The following is a 19,338-nucleotide window of genomic DNA, read 5'->3' as shown; positions in this document are numbered from 1 at the left end:
TATAAATTATTGGATATTTCGGTCAGGTCAAGATTAGAAGATGCGGATTAAATACCATCACTATCTTATCATAATTCTCAATTAATCCTACGAAATTAGATTGGGCACTTTTATTTTCTACATATTTATAATTGTATCGTAAGATATCGCCAATACGATTTTGAACCAGGCAGCCATATTATTTGTGGAATATGCTTGTCTCGACTCGACATGACTCAAGGCAAAAATAACAATAGGCCTCCTTAATCTCTCCGTTTCGAAAACGGGTATTATCCACGAGAACCAAATTTAAAGTTTTATTATCATATTACTTGTAAAATATTTATTGGACGGAAAAAACTGGTTATTTCCAATTGATAGAGCCCAGTAGTTTTTTATTTGCAAAATTGCTTCATAATAGAAAAACTTCTTTATTAAATTGCGGACGATGTGTCCCTCCAGTATTCATTTGATCTCGGTCTTCCTACTGCTATACTCAGTCACTAAATATTACACTGCCGCTGTTATTAATATTTTCCAACATAAAACCAATAGTTTTATTCGGACAGAAATTAAAGAATACCTTAATGTATTAAATTGTTGATACAAAACGTATAACTTTAGAAATATTTGGTGAGACACATTAATTGAAATGTTGCATGATACCACATAAGTAACATCATATTATCAACATTAATGCTAGGCGGTAAAACAAACTTATTTAATTATTAGGGAAGAAACAATACAGATTTGCACTACGTACTAACATCCTTCTGTACTGGAAGTAAAAGTGTTCAGAAACCGGTACTAATACCATATGATATGATATACTCGTCCACCCAATTCTGTAAGAATTGTTTACGCCTTCTACAGAGCAGCGGTTCACACGTAATACGCAAGTGAATTGTTAACAGCATCCCAGAACGGAAGGCGTTAGATGCAATTCATATGTTCACGACGCGAAGGGAGTGATGAGATATTCAAGGGAATCTAAAATTGATTCATAAAATAGCCATACTATATTATTTTAAAATCCGTTTTCTGTTAATAATAAAACACACAATAATTTTATATTTGCTCTGTTGTTGTTATACTAAAAGTTACAACAGAACTTCAAAAAAATGTGAAAAGGTAACAGTTACTTTTAAAATAATGTATTGACAATTTTATAATCATTGATTCTACACGGATTAAATTTATAAAATAATCATATAGTAAATTATGCAAACAATACAGATCCGAATTTGTTTAAAGACATGAAAGAAACGATCAAGATAAACACTAATTTTAATTTAAAAGTATACAAAAAATTAACAAATTAACATTCGTATAGCAACTAACAATATATTACAACATGAGATACAAATAAAGTAAGGATTAATACGGGTTCTGTCTATTTTTACATATTTAAATTCCTAATATTTTAAAAGGTTCGGTAAAATTTGTCTATTTTACTATTTAGAAATTCAACATTAATATTGAGTATATCTAATCAACAATCAAATGTTTACTATGTTAGATAGGTACTACTTAGGTAAATGTTTGCATCTTATTAAAGATCTCTTAAGGATTACTAAATACTTCTTATTCAGCCTGAATATTATTTGATAAAACCAACCAAACAAGATGAGCAAAAACAATGTATTTTTTGAATTGCTCTATTGTGAATCTGCTCCATACTACCAATACCTCATTATGAAATTACCAAAACAACTATTTCCAAATAATAATATTTTAGTTTTTGTAAAATAATAATGCATTTTTTCAAACAAAAAACCTTTAAAATGTTGGACCGAATCTATTTAATCAGGTTAGAAAGTAGTTCCATATATTGCTAATTTTATAAAATAAATTATAAGCATACATTTAGTATTGTATTTTAAAACTTTCTTCTGACAATATTTACATTAATATTCTACACATGCACACGCACGTGAGCACACACACACACACACACACACACACACACACACACACACACACACACACACACACAGATGTTAAGTGTAATTTGTTGTAAACACACACAGGTAATTTGGTATACAGTAATTTAAAACAGCATTTACAAAAAAGGTCAGGATGGGTATTCATTCATTGGCAAAGAGCACATCCAGATCAGGTAAATAATATGGAAGTTCACATTATTCTTTTAGATAATTTCTCTCCAGACAAAAATAATTGTATATTTTTGATGAAGATGAAATGTTTGTTTTCACTCATTTAGACTTTTTACTGTCAGTTGAAGGTAGACTATTCTATTGCTAACCTCTGAATAAAATTAGGTGCTACATAAAAGTTATTCTGGAAAGATATGCCTACTTTGGCTTGGTATATCCGCATCTGACATACGGTTTGAGACTGTGGGGCAGCTGCTCTAAATACAAATTCTAACGTTTATTTAGAAGTCAAATGAAAGCTGTCTGAATCATTTCAAAATTGAACTTCAGAGAATCATGCAAAAACACCTTCAGGGAGCTTGGATTGCTGACTTTGCCCTGTCTCTATATCCTAGAGGTTGTCCTGTACTGACGTTCTAAGTGTAACTTGGTTCAAGGCAGGGACGTTCACCAGTATAGGACTAGAGGCAGGGACAACTTCCGCGTTCAACAACATAGAACTACAGCATTCAAACGTTTGCCGTCTGAGGTTGGTGTTAAGCTAATCAATAAGCTCCCTGAAGAGATCAAACAATTGAATGACCAAAAAAAATTAAAAACTCGACTAAGACACCTTTTGGTACTCAGTTGACGAGTTTATGGAGAGCCGCTGGGACGAAATTCAAAACTAACACGATCAATCCTGGTTCTGGTGTGGCAGTGGCAGGATTGTCTGGTGAGAATGAAGATGAGAGTGAATGAGAGAAACATGTGACTGTGTGCGTGAGTGAATGAAGTGTAGGCCTAACCATTTTATTATTAAAATATTTATAACGTTTGTATGCAATTTTATAATTGTTACCGCAATAAAGTGATATTATAATTATATGAGCAGGAGCAGGACTGTAACAGGGTGATCAGAAACCAGGAAATACCATCACTGCATGTGATTGTCAGCTCATTATAAAACACTGTCCCAGCAGGTTTTACTCAGAGGCCTGGTTTGTTCTTTGCCTGCTACTTGGGGACCTAAGAGGACACTTTAGCTAAAAGAAACCTCTCCTACAGCTTGTACTTGGGCTTGTTGATATTACCCTAAGTAGCACAACGCTTTTGAAAGTCATCTACTGTAGTTTAATTCAATTTCATTTTAGAATATGACTCCTGTCTGATAATATTTTTTTGTAGCAGAACTATGTTCATTACTAAGGTGTACAATTTTTAATAATGCTGTATTACCTCAGTGATTGACATACATCTTTTTTAAGATCTTGGCTCACCAACCTCTGTAAAGCAGATAAAATCCTTTCACACCAGATTCACTTTTATACATTTTGCTTTGTAATCAGGTGACCAGCACTCCGGGCCACCACTATTCCTATATTAGTGGAGTTGTTTAGTTTGAACTTTCTTCTCAAGTCGAGTGACCAGCATTAAGTTTGGAGATATGTAGCAATTTGCTAGTACTCAAGGCCAGACATCCAGCACACCTGACCACTAATAATTTCTTCACTCAACTGGAGTTACAGTACAGTTGACTATTCTAAATTTTGTTATTATATTTTTTGCAGTTGCTGGGGAAACAAAACAGTCACCAGTGTTGGCCACTCTACCTGATAATGCATTTTGGTAAGTTCACCTATCAAGCTATAACAAAGAAATGGTAGTGGTTAGCTGCGACCAAGTGAAAAATGCTTAACATACCATTCTGAAGACCTAAGGTCAAGAGTTAATTTGTCAGAATCATGGTTGTAATTTTGTCAGCTCCATGTTACTGTTTAGATTGAAATTATGCTAAAGAATTTTACTGGGTTCAAGTCACTTTGCTATTGCTAATGCTTCAGGAGAATTACAAAGCCAAATGGATTTTTATATGTGACAAGAGGACAAAACTCTCCAAACCGCAATCCTTTGAAGTGCAACATTTTGTCTTTTATCCTTGTTGACAATGTTAAAAAGACCAGTATAGTTTCAGCTAACACATTCACTTTGGAGGGATATGTGTTCAATCCCAGATATCTTTTTCCAGATATTGGTGTATCTGTTAAGGTCTATGCAAGACCGTACAAGATGGAATGAGATATTCCTTTCCATATATCTCCTATGATTTTACACTCCTTCCTCCTTTCCATTCTTAATCGTGATTTGTGCTTGGTAAAGTTGCATTAGAAATGTTATCTTCTGTTTTTTATCACTGTTCACATGGTAAAACACGTAAAAGTGGACTAGTGTCCTTTCTCCTGCTTTCACCATTCCTAGTCTGGTGCATGGCTGCAAAGCTTGATTACTTCCCCCTGCACAATATGGATTAAACTACTTCACTGTTTAAAGAGTGGTTTCGTCTCACAGGGAATTTAAAATCTGTGTGGACTCTATCGCAATAGCTATAGAACGGGATTATGTTCAGTTCATTTATGCTTCCATCAATTGCGTCTGAACAAGAATAAACATGATAAAATGAAAGCTACATTTGGACGTCTAAAGCCAGTTACCATGTGTCAAAAGTTGGAGCTGGCGATATTCAAAATTATCAATGATATCATGGTAATTGCGTCAAATGCCATGGTGTGCTCACAACACTGAGATTGCACCATTATTTAATGTTGGTTGGACTGTAACATGTAAGCGTTCAACACTGATGCAAGATCCTGTAAGCCTATAATAGTTCGTAAAATAAATGATAAACTGAGTGTCAGTGGAGTGCCTATGCTAAACAATTTTTGTTCTGCAAAGGTTGGCAAATATCAAGACAACCAACCATTCAGGTTGACTGAACATCAAAAGTACTACATGTTGAATCCAACAACAGAGTCTCCTCTTCTTGGGTGACTACTTCCCTTCGGATGTGACCGTTTGTTAGTGTAGAGTTATTGGTTAGTTAGCACATTACATCCAAACAGTCTTAAAATGATCGTAGGTGAAGAAACAGGGGTCTATATTGCGGGAAAAAGAACCTGTCTTTCCTCCAAACATCCTTTCTCCCATTATTTCCATTTGTGTTGTTGATAAACTATAAAATCATAAATGAGTTTTGCATGTCATGGAGGAACCTGTGCTTGCATGCATGTGTGAAAGCGGGTCAATTGAAAAGAAAATTGGTATGAGTAAAAATATTCCTACGGTAAAAAAAGGTAGATTTCATGTATGTCTGTCATCTCAAAATATTTTGTGGTTTGCTGAAGATGCATTAATCAACTTTGATAGTATGATGATTCCCAATGAATGGAATATCAATATGCTCATAACACCTACAATAATATAGAAACATCATCATCTTGAGTATTTACAAAACAAAACCTAAAACAATGCTAAGATGGTTCTTGAAAAGTGGACTTGGTTTAGTTGTGGTCAACTAGAAATTAAGTTTCTAAACATATTCACTTGTAAGGATTTGATGTTATCGTATACTTCTCAAATTTTTTGTGGCTGCTATCTAAAAACCTTAAGAAATATAAAAACCCATATAAAATATAAATACAAATATTGGTTATAAATGATATGAGAATTGTAAATTTCACTTTTTGCTCTTAAATGCATACCTGAGATATAATAATTTCTTTTTTCCTTTTCCAAATTTTGAACAGTCGTTATCTATTAAATGTTGCAAGTACGGTACAAACAAGTAAGTAAGTATATAAGTCCCTTGAAATTGCTTAAAACTTCTAAAATATGTGACTTTTTTGTCTATGTTGTGAAACAAACATGAAATATAAATTTTGTAACAATGCAAATGGCTGACATCTTGAAAAATGTTTTTCTTGAGTCTGGCAGATGAACCTTGAATAGATTTGGATCATAAATTTGGATTATAAAATCCATTAGTGGATCTTATAAACAGTATTTCCTAGGTTTTTATTACTATGGTTTTTTTTATCCTGTCTTTAGTATGGATAAAAATCAGTGGAAATTTGACGAAGTGTTTTTAGAAAACTTTACTAAATCATTTTAGTCCACCACTTGAACACTACTTTTAAGTTGTAATATTAGCACCCAGGTTATAACTTTTTGAAGAAACTATTGATTAGTTTCTAATGTAGTGTATAATAATATCCTTATTAGTTTAAGTAATGAAATTTAATGAACTTAACTCATTTATGATACTATGTTTAAACTTTGGGACTTTATAATAAATGTGCCTGCAATATAGGCCTGCCTACTCAGCAAAATGTTTAGTTAGCTCTGTAAACAAATTGTTTTACAATAGTAGTCATAAAATACTGAAATAGGATTGAGCCTTTATCATATTAGCACATTAATTTGAATTTTTTCTTGTTTCACAGAGAAACATAGGGTATGGTACGATAAGCGGACCCGGTTTTTTATATTGAAGAATGTAATAATCGATACCTAATATTCGCATCTCAAATCCTAGACTGTCAATCGATATAAAAGTATCTATAGTCCTCAATAACAATCATATATTTTAAATTAAAATATAAATTTAATATTTACAGTGATCAAACAAATTATTCTAACCAAAATTAGGAAAACTGAAGATGACCATATTTGCTCCTCTCACAGTTACAGTTGTTTCTTTCCCACAAATTTCACATAATGGGTTTTTCGGTACGAGTCCCACATGTTGAAGTCACGAAAAAAATGTCTTATCATCTTTCAAAGCAATGTCGTGTAGTTTTCTAAAATTGACTGCCATTTTTAATAATCAAATGTTACTTATATAAAATTGAAATATTACATTACGAGTATTATTTGAAATTTTTTACAGCTGTTGATACAGATTATTAAAAGTTAATTGTTCAAAATAATTAATCAGTGTCGTCGATTGATTATATCGATGGTTATGATTAAGTAATATTGTTTGCCAATTTCGATATAAAAAACCGAGTCTGCTTATCGTACCCTACCCGAAACATACCCAAGTATTTTGGTTATATCTTTTTAAACAATTAAAACACTCTTAAGATACTAGAGTAGAGTAAATCCATTGGAAACATGCTGCTGGAACATTGTTGAGAACTATACACAGGTTATAACTTTTACTTTTGGTCCTTTTGAGCTCTTATTTATTTATTTATTTACATTCCCACGGTATAACCATTTTGCAAAATTACAATACTTAAGATGACTAGAACAGTAACACTCCATTTTCCATGTTGTTGTGTCTTCCATTTTTGTATGTTTTGTGGTATGAGTAGAGACAGAGAAAATACAGTGGGAGAGTATTTGATTGTCACACCCTGTACCAGCAGATTTACCAGTTAAGAGGAACAATTATATGTTCTTTTTGTGTGATCCAGTGACCTGAGACAAGGGTCTCACCTTCTCACCACTAAAATTTCTATCTACTCCAGTCACCTTTTCATTGCATCACTAGTTGGTAATGACACTACTCAGCATCAACCACTTTGCTATTCAACATGTTTTAGCAGAGTTAGTGTTTAATTTATGGGACTTTTGCTATGATTCAAGAAGAAGGTCATTTGTCTTTGTGCAACAATTACAACATAAACTGCCTTAGCCTATGCTTTAAAACTGTCAAGCAATTGCAAACAAATTTAACATATACTACTTTTTTATATCTCTTACGGTTTTGAGATTTGTAAGAGAAATGCTTCTTATGCGAAGAGCAAAAAAAGTGTTTTAGAATTCTAAGGTAATTTACAATAATATTTGTTCCCACGTCTTCTTTGGTATCTCAAAAGGTTTCAAGAAAACCCGCATATTAGGTTTTGATATTAAACAATAAAATTGCAGAAAAAAATCATGTAAATCTGCGATTCACAGATTCAAACTAATCTTCATACAGGGATAGTACTTACACATGGCTTGTTTTATGATCCAACCTAATTTATGATCCAAAATATGTTTGAAATTAAAAATTAATTCTTAGGTAATTATTTATACAATGATGTTTTAGTTTTAAACTCACAAGTATTGCAACCATGATGACTAAAACAATTTATTGACTGCTAGATAGCAGTCAGTTGTTTAGAATTTCATTCAGCTATCATTGTAAAAGTCTCTGGCTTTATTAATATTATTGTTGGACCAACATTAGATTTGGAACTTTTATTATCTCTATAAATATATTTGCTAACATAATTTGTTGTCTTTATTAATTACTTTATATATTCACCAACTCTAATAATAAACTTTAGCCATCATTGTAGTTTTCAAAACATATAATTTATAATATTAAAAAATAATACCATTTCTCAAATACATACTTTGTGATATCCATGCTAATGATATTCCTAGCAGTAAAAGGATGTTTGAGAAAAAAGATCCTAGAATGAAAACATCCAAACATGTTGGTGCACAGAATAATTTTGCTAGAACCTGAAATTCTAAGGACTCTGACACTGTTAATCTATTGGTTTACTATATGGAGCAGTAGTAAATTATCTTTAATACTGGATTAGAAATATAGTCACATTAAAAAGAAGCAAAAAGATTTATTTCATTTTCTATTTGATAATGGTCACTTTTAAATTTTCAAATAGTCTAGTTTGTGATAATTGGACAGTAGCAATAATAAAAACTGCACGCATTTGAAATTTATTACATTTACATAAAAATACAACAATTAAGAGTATATCCTTTAACTGTAAGACGATCTTATATTGGTAAGTAGCCTACCTAGATTGGCTTTTGGTACACCACCCATAACAATCTAAGACAACTTTTATAATATTCCTGATGATGTAAACTGTAAATAAGCACCACAAAATTGAGTAAGAAAAATATTTTAAAAAACTGATAGTAACGACACAAATTTAAGGGTAGGGTCCAATAAGCGGACCCGGTTTTTTATATCGAAATTGGCAAACGATATTACTTAATCATAACCATCGATATAATCAATCGATAGGCCTACTGATGAATTATTTTTAACAACTTAAATAATCTATATGAACAGCTGTAAACACTTTCAAATAATACAATTAAGGTAATATTTTAAATTTCACGTAACATTGTGTATTAAAATGGCCGTCAATCTTTGGAAGCTTCACGAAATTGCTTTAAAAAAACGATAAAATATGTTTTTTATGGCTTCAGGATGTTGGGTTAGTACCTAAGAATCCATTATGTGATATTTGTGGAAAGGTAACAAATGTAACTGTCAGAGGAGCTAACATGGTCGTCTTCAGATGCAAAAAAAGAAGGTAATGGTGGGACACAACTTTAGTAAAAACGTTTTCGTTCTGTTTCATTTAGTTAAAGTTATGAGTTTCCCTGATTTTGGTTATGTTCGTTTATTATTTGTTATCATTAGTTCACATTTTAATTTAAACATATGATTGTTATTACTTTTATATCGATTGATAGTCTATGATTCGATATGCGAATATTAGGTATCGATGATTATATTCTTCGATATAAAAAAAACCGGGTCCGCTTATTGGACCGTACCCAAATTTAATTTAATACCTATACAACTTAAGCGAAATATGGACCAGGACAAAATTAAAAACGTTATAAACCTTCTTTACAATATTTTTCGAACGATAAATAAACATTCATTAGTACCACATGGATTTTAGTGCTGAAACTAAACAAAAGTATAAGAACATGTATCAAAATGTAAGATCTGATCAAAGATGCCTCTGGCCAACATTATGGGGTGTGGCAGGTGCTGCTCTTTATTGTTGGTGATAAGCAACAAACATCCCTCGAAATAGGCTAGTACCTATTAGGTATCAGATTGTAATTATATACAATTAATTTGTCACCACCGATGTTTTTCGTTTTGAGATATATTACAATGCATTTATAAAGATAAAGAAACATGAAAATAAGGAGAAAATTGGAGGTTATTTGTAAATAACCAAAGAGAACGATCTTTATCGTCAAGATAAAGTCTGCCAGAGAACCTACTATTGAAACCAATATGAGAATAACAGGAAAAATTACTATTTACAAGCTAAATAAGTTTTCTAACCTAACTAGGCTACCTGACTGACTCGGAGGGCTTGCTACCCTACCCGAGGGTAAACCGTACCTAAGACCTTTATTGTTTTAACCGAAAGCTAAACACCCTAATCAAGAGCTAACTGCCGCACTTGAGGACTTAGCACTATATCCAATAGGGATTTTCTCTCTTTAGGGAGGAATGTTTTTGTTTAGTTTTTAAGGCCTTCCTTACTTTTACTTAATTAATATTGCAATATTGGTACTTTATTAAGAACTTTCCATTTAAAAGATCAACAAAACATGAAAAAGAATCTTGTAAAAAATAGTAGGCTACCTGTTTTTTTTTACATTTGTCCTAGAGAACACATATATGTAATAAGAAATAAAACAAGCTAGTCAATGGACCTTTGAAGACTAAGTTAATTAACATGGATCTAAAAATGTGTATAAATTAAATTATTATTTTACTAAATAGATTAAATTATGACACACAGAATTAGACAAAGACATTACCTTATTGGTAGGTCTCAAATTCCTCAGTGATTCTCTGCGACGAACTCGATCTTGAAAAGCATTGAGTCCATGAACGAAAACATTTTCTTTTTCGGTGATATTTGATAAAGATTTTGACCACAAGGGTTTTTTTGTAGGAGCCATAGTTAAATTTAGTAAAACAGTTCAGAAGTTGTTCTATTTCCACGTTAACTAAACATAAAACATCACATAAACATAAACTCAGCACACTAGTAACACATTACAGAAATCAGAACCAGATTTAAATTTGACAGTTGGGAGGTTAGAAATTGAATTAGCTCTTGGATTGGCTATTGGTTAGTTTATATCAGTGTTGCCAGTTTGCAGGGCAAAAAGTAAACTACGCACAACCAAATATCCACAAGCTGCCACCAAAACGTTGTGTTGCTTAAATTACAGTATAACTTATATGTAGCAATTAGTTTTTAGCTCTTCTTGGTCCGTATAAAATGTACTGCGTATATTTATATACATATATAATACGCAATAATGAACAAATATATCAAAGTATAATATTGAAAATGTTCCTATAAAAAATATTGAGAATAATATTTTAATTCTTATATTTTATGTATAGTGTCAATCACAACCGAGGATATTAATGCTCCCACGGTCAGCGCCAAGGGTAAGTCTTAAGGTACTATTTATAAAAATCTGTGTTGGCCTTCAAAGTATAATGTATCATTTCTACGCTTACTACAATACAAAAGGTTAATCGTACCAGCACCGATGTTGTATGTCTACTTGTTTATTTATATTTAATAATTTTCTAGACCAATAATAAGTCTTAAAACATGGTCTAACATATACAACGTAAATGTTAGCCAGTATAATGGAAGAAGTCATGATAGGAAAAGACAAAATTTCCATGTCTGTGGAGGTAAGAAACGGCACTGTTTGGTGTAACATACAGCTGGTTCGAAAGAAACCATTACAGAAGAGGTCCTGTAATCGAGTTCGGCTGAGTACCCTAAAGTAAATGGAGCCGAGAAGTCCAGGGCAGATAATTTCACCCTTAAATCATTTGTGCAGAAATTAAATTTCAAATATTTTCCTTGTGATATGTGAGGATCAAATCCAAAATAGTCCCAATCCGTGCTAGTGGTTCAGCACCATAATTGTAGCCAACTTTTACTCCAGTAACTCGCAAGCGTCGGTCTTGAATCTTCTGGAGATGCTGGATGTGTGCTATGTGTTATGGAAGCTATACAATGCTGGCATATTCCAATACCGGTTGCACTAGAGCAATATAAACTATTGTCACACTCAAGCCTGTTTTTGCCATTCTGATAAGGAACCCAGTGCATGAGCCCCTATACTAATCCTTGATACAGTTTTGGTAGCAGCTCAGTTGATGGATGAGTCTAGTCAGATATATTTGTTTTGAAGTACTCTTCAACTGTGTGGAAGATTATCCAGAGTATAAGCTTATATCTTCACAGCAAAATGTTCATTGTTTATATATTTACGACATAGATAACCGTGCATTACAACACTTAAAAGTTACATCTAAATTTGTTTCTGACCGTAAGTATAAATGTTGGATGAAAGCAGAAACGGCAGAATCATTAACAGAAAATGTAACAAGAAAATAAAATGAAAAAGTGAAAAACCCAAAAAATTTGTTTTGTATTTTTGTAAAATGTAATGTCAGTGTAATGTGATATTAGGGGTAAGAGGGTGCTGGACGATAGGTGTAATATTTACTGTAGAGGATGAGTGTTGGAATAGGTGTAGCTTCCTTAATTTAAATGTTGTTGCCCATTTTGACTGAAGGATGCTGGAACAGAGATAGCCTTCCCTTCCTCGAACATGATTGAGATATAGACTCCGCTCTACAAGGAATCTCGACAGGAGGAGGCCACTTCCATTACCTTTACGCATCCTTAATTTTCGAAATCAATCGCAAATGTCCTTTAAAGGATAAGTGCAATGAGGGGTTTCCTCCTAAGGTGAACAAAATCCTTGCATTTTTCATAATTTTCCACCAAATTTATTAATTTATTAGAATTATTTTATCTGTATCTCAATCAAACACGAATAAAAGAATATGAATCAGAACTGGACTATAACAAAACAGAAAACTTTCGTTAAAACGAACCCATATCATAGTGAACATACAGCGACAATGCCAATTGGAGTTTTATTAAATTTATCAAACGACAGGGATACAAAAAAACTATGAAAATCAAGTGTAGGGATAATTTAAAGCTGACGCGAGATTAGAAGATCACAGCGTGAATTAATGCTCCAAGAACATTCAATTGATGAAGATACAATACCATTAGTACAGTGAAGCAGTATGATATGATCGATGAAAAATATCCATTTATAGCAAGTAAGTATATGTCGATTTAAACGTCACATGAGTTTTATTCAGCGCCTCTAAGACCCACTGATGGCCATATTGATTTTAGTCCCATTAGAACAATGTAAAACTTTAAACATTTTAAAACGACCTTACTTTTAGTCGTAAAATGTTGGAAGGTGTATCAGCATGCGTATTTATATATTACTTTTAAAATAAAATTTCTGTCATGATTTAACGAACAAATAGGGACGAAAATGGGCTTGAAGTTAACATTATTCTGATAGGCAAAAGTCAAATAGTTTTACTACATACGGCTCTTAGAGTCCTCCACCTTGTGAAGCCATGAACACGATCTATTGGTCTTTCTGAAGGAGAGGAGGTGCAATGTATAAAAAAGCTTAATCAATATTTTACAATTTACCAATTATTTTTTTTTTAGTCGAGCTTAGAATCTATATTATTTGAATTTATTCAAATAATAAATATCTACGAATTTATTGATTTTAGGGCAATTTTAGATACCTAAAACTACTATTTTATATAAATATTTGGTATCGAAATCTCTTACAATTCATATGTGCCTTCAGTAGATTTGAAATACATCCGAATTTAGAGCTTAGCTGTATGGGCTTCCAAAGTTCCAATATTAATATTATGAGATCATTTTTGCTTTGTTTAAAATATCTGATTACTAAAACACCATTTAAAAAAATATCATTTTAAGCCTCAGCTATGCCGGCTTCGAAGTGCACTGGTTTTTCTTTTCAAATTACAAAGTACAAAGTACATGATTGGACCTCCCCGGGTGAACCCCGTTATCTCTCGGTTAGAGAGCCGAGACTATAACCATTAGTCTACGGAGGAGGACTAAAACACAAATGTTGTTCAGACAGCTATTCTCAACAATATCAGCTGTTTTTGTATAAAAATTATAACATCTGAAACATTATGTTTTGGCTTACTTACAAAAGTGTTATAATTGTTTTGAAAATTTAAGTATAGGTCTACTAGATAAGCTAACATAAAAACTGTGGTTGGTTGAGAGAATATTTTTGCATTTGTCTTTCGATTTGACAGAGTGTTCTTTTAGTTATTTAATTACACATTATTATAAATGAAGTTGTGTTAAGAAAATTATAAATTTGTGCACATAAGGTACTCGAAAGTGGCTTGCATTGGCATTGTTGGAAGATATAATTTCAGTGTCGTAAGGAATAAAAACTGAGAGACTGGGTGCTGACATGACTAAACGGAGGATCGTTGGGAGCTTCGACTAAAATCGAAGTCACATCGTTCCGTGACTAAAATTTGAGGGAACGAGTGAGCGCAGCAAGCACAAGTCCATTACAGATAAAATAAAGAAGCAGTGCGCCATATCCAAAGTACTTTTTTCAGAGAAAACTATCGATGAGAAAGCGGGTCCATTTTGCTCTGATTAGGTATACAGGGTGTTTCCTAAAGGTGTTCCAATATTGTGGTATTTTGTTCTAGGAGTGAAAATGAGCAAAAAACTTCATATGGAGATATGTCCTAAAACTTTTAGTTTTCCGTCTATCTGCCTGTATGTGATTTTAGCCAAAACAGTTATATCTTTTATACCAGTAAAGATAAAGTTATAAAACTTTGCAGTTGTGTTGGCCTTTTTTATGCCCATTTGAGAAAAAAGATATGAACAAATTATCTTTACCCGTTTCAAAATGGCAGCATATAATAAATTTTTATGTTAAATTCCGCAAAATCGATACCCTGTATAAAAATTTAACAATAATATTAAAATGTTGTAAACTTTATTCTAAATCTAACAGTGAATGTTTCATTAAAACCGAATAACAAACAAATTATTAGTACTACCAAACATAATACCATGTTTTACACATTACACAACAGGAAGTATAGTTTTCTTAACTGTTTTACTCTGAACAGCTGATTCAAAGTCAATGAGCTGATTAATATGAACAGCTGTTTATTTAGGCTATTAAAATTGGTTTAATTCTGTTTAAAATTTGTTTAACTCTCCACTTTCATTTGTTCGCTTTTTATACAATTTTCAACTCGTAAAGATCTTCAACATGAAACATGATTTCATCTCAAATCAAATTCTATAATTCTAGATTCTCAAAGCAAATCTCATTGTTGTTAGATAGTTGCTAGTTATACTAACATTAATATGTTAAGCCCTATATACGTATATACATGCGGCTGTATATATATATTAGATACACACACACACACACACACACAATTTTACGATTTAAACCATATAAAATGCAACAAGAGTCACCACTGTATTCAGTAAATCAAGTTGGGGTGATGAAAAGCAAGTTACGTTCTGAGGTTGAACTCTTTTAGAAGTCAAAGTAGGCTATTGAATACGTAAACGTCAAATACCTCCCGACAAGGAAAAGGTATTATTATGACGTGCTAGTTGCAGTATTATAATTCATAATTAATCGACAAAAATCTTGTTTTAACTATATAACGCTCCAATCACAGTAACATGGACAGCTGCACAGCTGAAGTTAGTAACAACGTACATTAAAGGACGTTCAAATAAATTTAATTCATAAACCAAACTTTAATGTACAGTGTTCAAAAAATGTGGGACAATACTTTTGAAAATGGTGCAACAGATGAAAATCAATAAAAAATGTTCCCGTAACACTCCTGAAACACTATGGTCTATTTCGCTTAGTTTAGTGTATGTCTGTCTGTCCATAAACACCTTATGTATGGATTATTTGGAAAGTTTTTCTTTGATTATGTATCAGTCTATGAAAAGATATTGCATCCAATTCTAAAATTTGTTCCACTTGAAACTTTATGATTCTGCGTTAACTAGCGGCAAACTAAGGGACCATCGATTATAAATACATTAAAGAAAATTATAAAACACTCAATTACAAAAAATGAGTTAGTTGATATAAGAGCAAAATGAGTTAAAACTCCGAACAAAACACTGAGCATGGTAGCAGTATCAGTGTTTTAAAGAACAGAACTATCTTTACCGAACAAAAAAATATCTGCCACACAAGCCCCATATGGATGCTATTCTCCGGCAATTCAAAAGTTTTACTATTCTATATAATATATTCTTCTACGAGTATAGTAGGCCATGGAGGACTGTGATTGCTATTTCTTGAGTTGTATAGGTTAGCTCGACCTCACAGCTGATTGTTATGTTTCTCGAATGGTTGGCCTCGATCAGCTGATTGAGTAAACACGCGTCACCACCCGATCATACTGCTGTCTTGAACTTTACAGTAGGTATACGACCTTAGATCAATCGGTATCCAATCAAATATCCAATTAATAATTATGGTTCCTGAAATTAACTCATTTATTAATGAAGTTTTACATACACGCAAAAGGAGAAGGCTGTAAAGACCGAAAACGATTTCTTGATGAAAATTAGAGAGGTAAATAATAAGTTAAAATTTATTTACTAGGCCTACACGATTGGCTGTTTTAAAACTAAATTTCAAGGATAGTTACTGGAATGTGAGAGCCGGGTCTAGTGAATTACCTTATTTTGCACCATAAATCTTTGTTAACCTAATACTTCACCACGTTCTTACTTATCGTACATAGTACTCGTCTCATTTTGATTATGTAATAAATATTGATACAAGCGCTTTTGATATTTTCTTGTAAATTATGTGTAGACATTATTAAACGATATTTTCAAAGAGATCACAGAATAGTATCTGAAGTAACGTACAAATAAAATATATGGGATTTTATAAAAATAGTGATGAAATATCCAACCGTAACATTGGTTAGGACTTAAAGTGGATAATAGTGGTAGAAAACGGCTTACTGCTAATTCTTCGGTTACCTTGTTGTTGTGAGGTTACAGTGTAGATAAAAATGTATCGATTATAATGGGCATCGGATAGTGCTAATAATGGATAATAGTGACAGAAAACAGGTTACCTACTTCTAATTATCTGGTTACATAGTTGTTGTGAGGTTACAGTGTAGATAAAAATGTATCGATTATAATGGGCATCGGATAGTGCTAATAATGGATAATAGTGACATAAAAAAGCTTACTTCTAATTATTTGGTTACATAGTTGTTGTGAGGTTAAAGTGTAGATAAAAATGTATCGATTATAACGGGCATCGGATAGTGCTAATAATGGATAACAGTGACAGAAAACAGCTCACTTCTAATTATTTGGTTACATAGTTGTTGTGAGGTTACAGTGTAGATAAAAATGTATCGATTATAACGGGCATCGGGTAGTGCTTATAATGAATAATAGTGGCTGAAAACAGCTTCGGTTACATTGTTGTTGTGAGGTTACAGTGTATTTAAAAATGTATCGATTATAATGGGCATCGGGTAATGCTAATGATGGATAATAGTGACAGAAAACATCTTACTTCCAATTCTTCGGTTACATTGTTTTGAGCTTACAGCGTAGATATAAGTAACCGTTATAATATACATCTGGTAGTGCTAATTTTGGATAATAGGGGCAGAAAATAGCTGAATACGGAGTAATAAATTATTGTTGTAAGCAGCAGTGAATGTTTAGGGGAGCCCAAATCCAACAATTCGTATTCCTTGGACGTAGAGAATAATGACCTCATTTTTTTTTCTACAATGAGTTTTTATACAGACTGTTTGAAAGAATAAACAAAAACGAAGAAGCGTCTTGGTTTTTATGAAACTAACATATTTAATTTAGCCTACATTATAATATGTTGTCCTCGTTGTCTAGCCCATAACTTGATTCTTCATTTCGATCTACTATTTTACGATGAATAACTTTAACTAATTAGTATAACCTGTTTCCCTAGTCGTACATGGAGAGCGTTTGGGTATCGTTTAGAATCAGATTTTTGTCAATACAAATTCCTAAACTCAAAGTATTCGCTTCACGAGTATTAACTCGAGCAAACAATGGGAAAGACGAGATTTAATTTATGTATAATTTTATTTCTACAAACATCAATATATTATTGGTATATATGTTAATAATAAAAAGAAAGGGGACACCAATTAAATAATTAATCAGAAGAGTATATATTACGTCTACCCTTCTGTAGGTTCCAAGTAACGCGATTCACCACTATAGTTTGCTTGCATGAACCGATCAAGGATTCGTCCCGATCTTAGGATTATATGTGGAGCTAATTATTGCTACTCGTCACTCATATGTCAAGAGTTTATTTTATTCATTAGACGGTTATGGAAGCGCCAACTCCTTGAACCCCCTTAAAAATTTCTTTCCTTTATCTTTCTCTCATCTCCACAGTAAGGTAAGGACTCTCTTGATAATTGACTCCAAAGTTTAAGGCACTACACGTAAGGAGTATTGCTGATTATAAAGAACTGATCAAATTATAAGTACATTTATCTATACTTTCTGAAAGTATTTCAATAATTTATAAAAATATATAAGCTACTGAACTTTAACTGTGTGTAATTTAACTTGTAATAACTTAATATTGTTTAAGGGCAAATCCAGTACTGATTTTCGGAAGCAATCACCTTAGTTTTAGTTTACTATTATTCCAAAACCGAAATAAAAAGCAGCATGTGTAAAATGGAAATATTGCATTTTTGTACAACCAAAAATAAAATGTTTAGAAGGAAATTTACTAATACTCAAAGTTTAATTCATTAGGTTAAGTTAACTTGATTTTTATGGTTAAAAACGAGAAAGTTTTTCATAAAAACGCCCTTTTAAACATCTGGAGTGGGGTATCGCCTCTGGATGGTGTTACTGATGTTTTTCTCCCTTAACCAAAAGTAACAGACGACATTTCGTTAAATTGAATCCTTGGTACACCAAAGTATCAAACTATCTTTCATATATCAAGGTTGAGAGAGGGAAAGATCGATATATCGGATTAGCCCATTAACATTTTGTCTATTAAAGATGTAGAATGTATGGAACATATGAATAAAAAATTAAACTTTCTAATTATTGTATATCACTGGTTCCTGTTATACAGTATGGTTTTCCTGAAGTGCTTGGTTACTTACAAGAAATTGTGGGCGATCTGCCTAAATATGCAGCATTTGATAGCGTAGACTAGTTATCACGTTTATTTCCCTGACCTTATATATCTCTTCTATGAATACCTCTGAGTCGCTTCTAGCTTCAAAAGAATTCTGAAAAATAATATTAGCTTTAAAGCTATATTAACCAAGCAAGCAATGAAAATGCCTGATTTAAAATTTAAATAGCTTTTACACAATACTATGATAAAAATAAACCTATACGACAATATATCGAGGTATCCGACGGAATATAACAGTATTATAAACTGCCCCTGTCAGTACGAGTGCCTGCTGTCCGATGCCCGCAACACTCTACTCTACACTGTGTGCATTGCATTGCAGCTAGGCGCATAGCAGCACAGAATTTTGTAGTAAAAACTTCGCTGCGCAATAACCTTTTGTCTCCACAATCGATAGACTTCTTCCCTAGATCATGAGGAACCATGTACCAAGTCTGAAGTCTCTAGGACCTGTATATCAAGAGATATGACACGGACGGACAGATCGACGACGAGCAGGCAGACA

The 19,338-nt window shown here is 32.5% G+C and overlaps 1 protein-coding gene across 1 annotated transcript in view; it reads left to right on the top strand.

Moving 5' to 3' along the window:
• The first annotated feature begins 3,637 nt into the window (after positions 1–3,637).
• Positions 3,638–19,338, top strand: part of LOC124352747 (vesicular glutamate transporter 1-like) — a 77,656-nt gene continuing 61,955 nt past the window's right edge. The window contains exon 1 of the mRNA XM_046802400.1: positions 3,638–3,704. The gene's annotated coding sequence lies outside the window, so the exon portion shown is untranslated. The remainder of the gene's footprint in view (positions 3,705–19,338) is intronic.

The sequence above is a fragment of the Homalodisca vitripennis genome, chromosome 1, assembly GCF_021130785.1.
Source record: "Homalodisca vitripennis isolate AUS2020 chromosome 1, UT_GWSS_2.1, whole genome shotgun sequence".
Taxonomy (NCBI): Eukaryota; Metazoa; Arthropoda; class Insecta; order Hemiptera; family Cicadellidae; genus Homalodisca; species Homalodisca vitripennis.
Note: the sequence above shows the minus strand (reverse complement) of the source record. Positions and strands in the feature narration are given on the sequence as shown.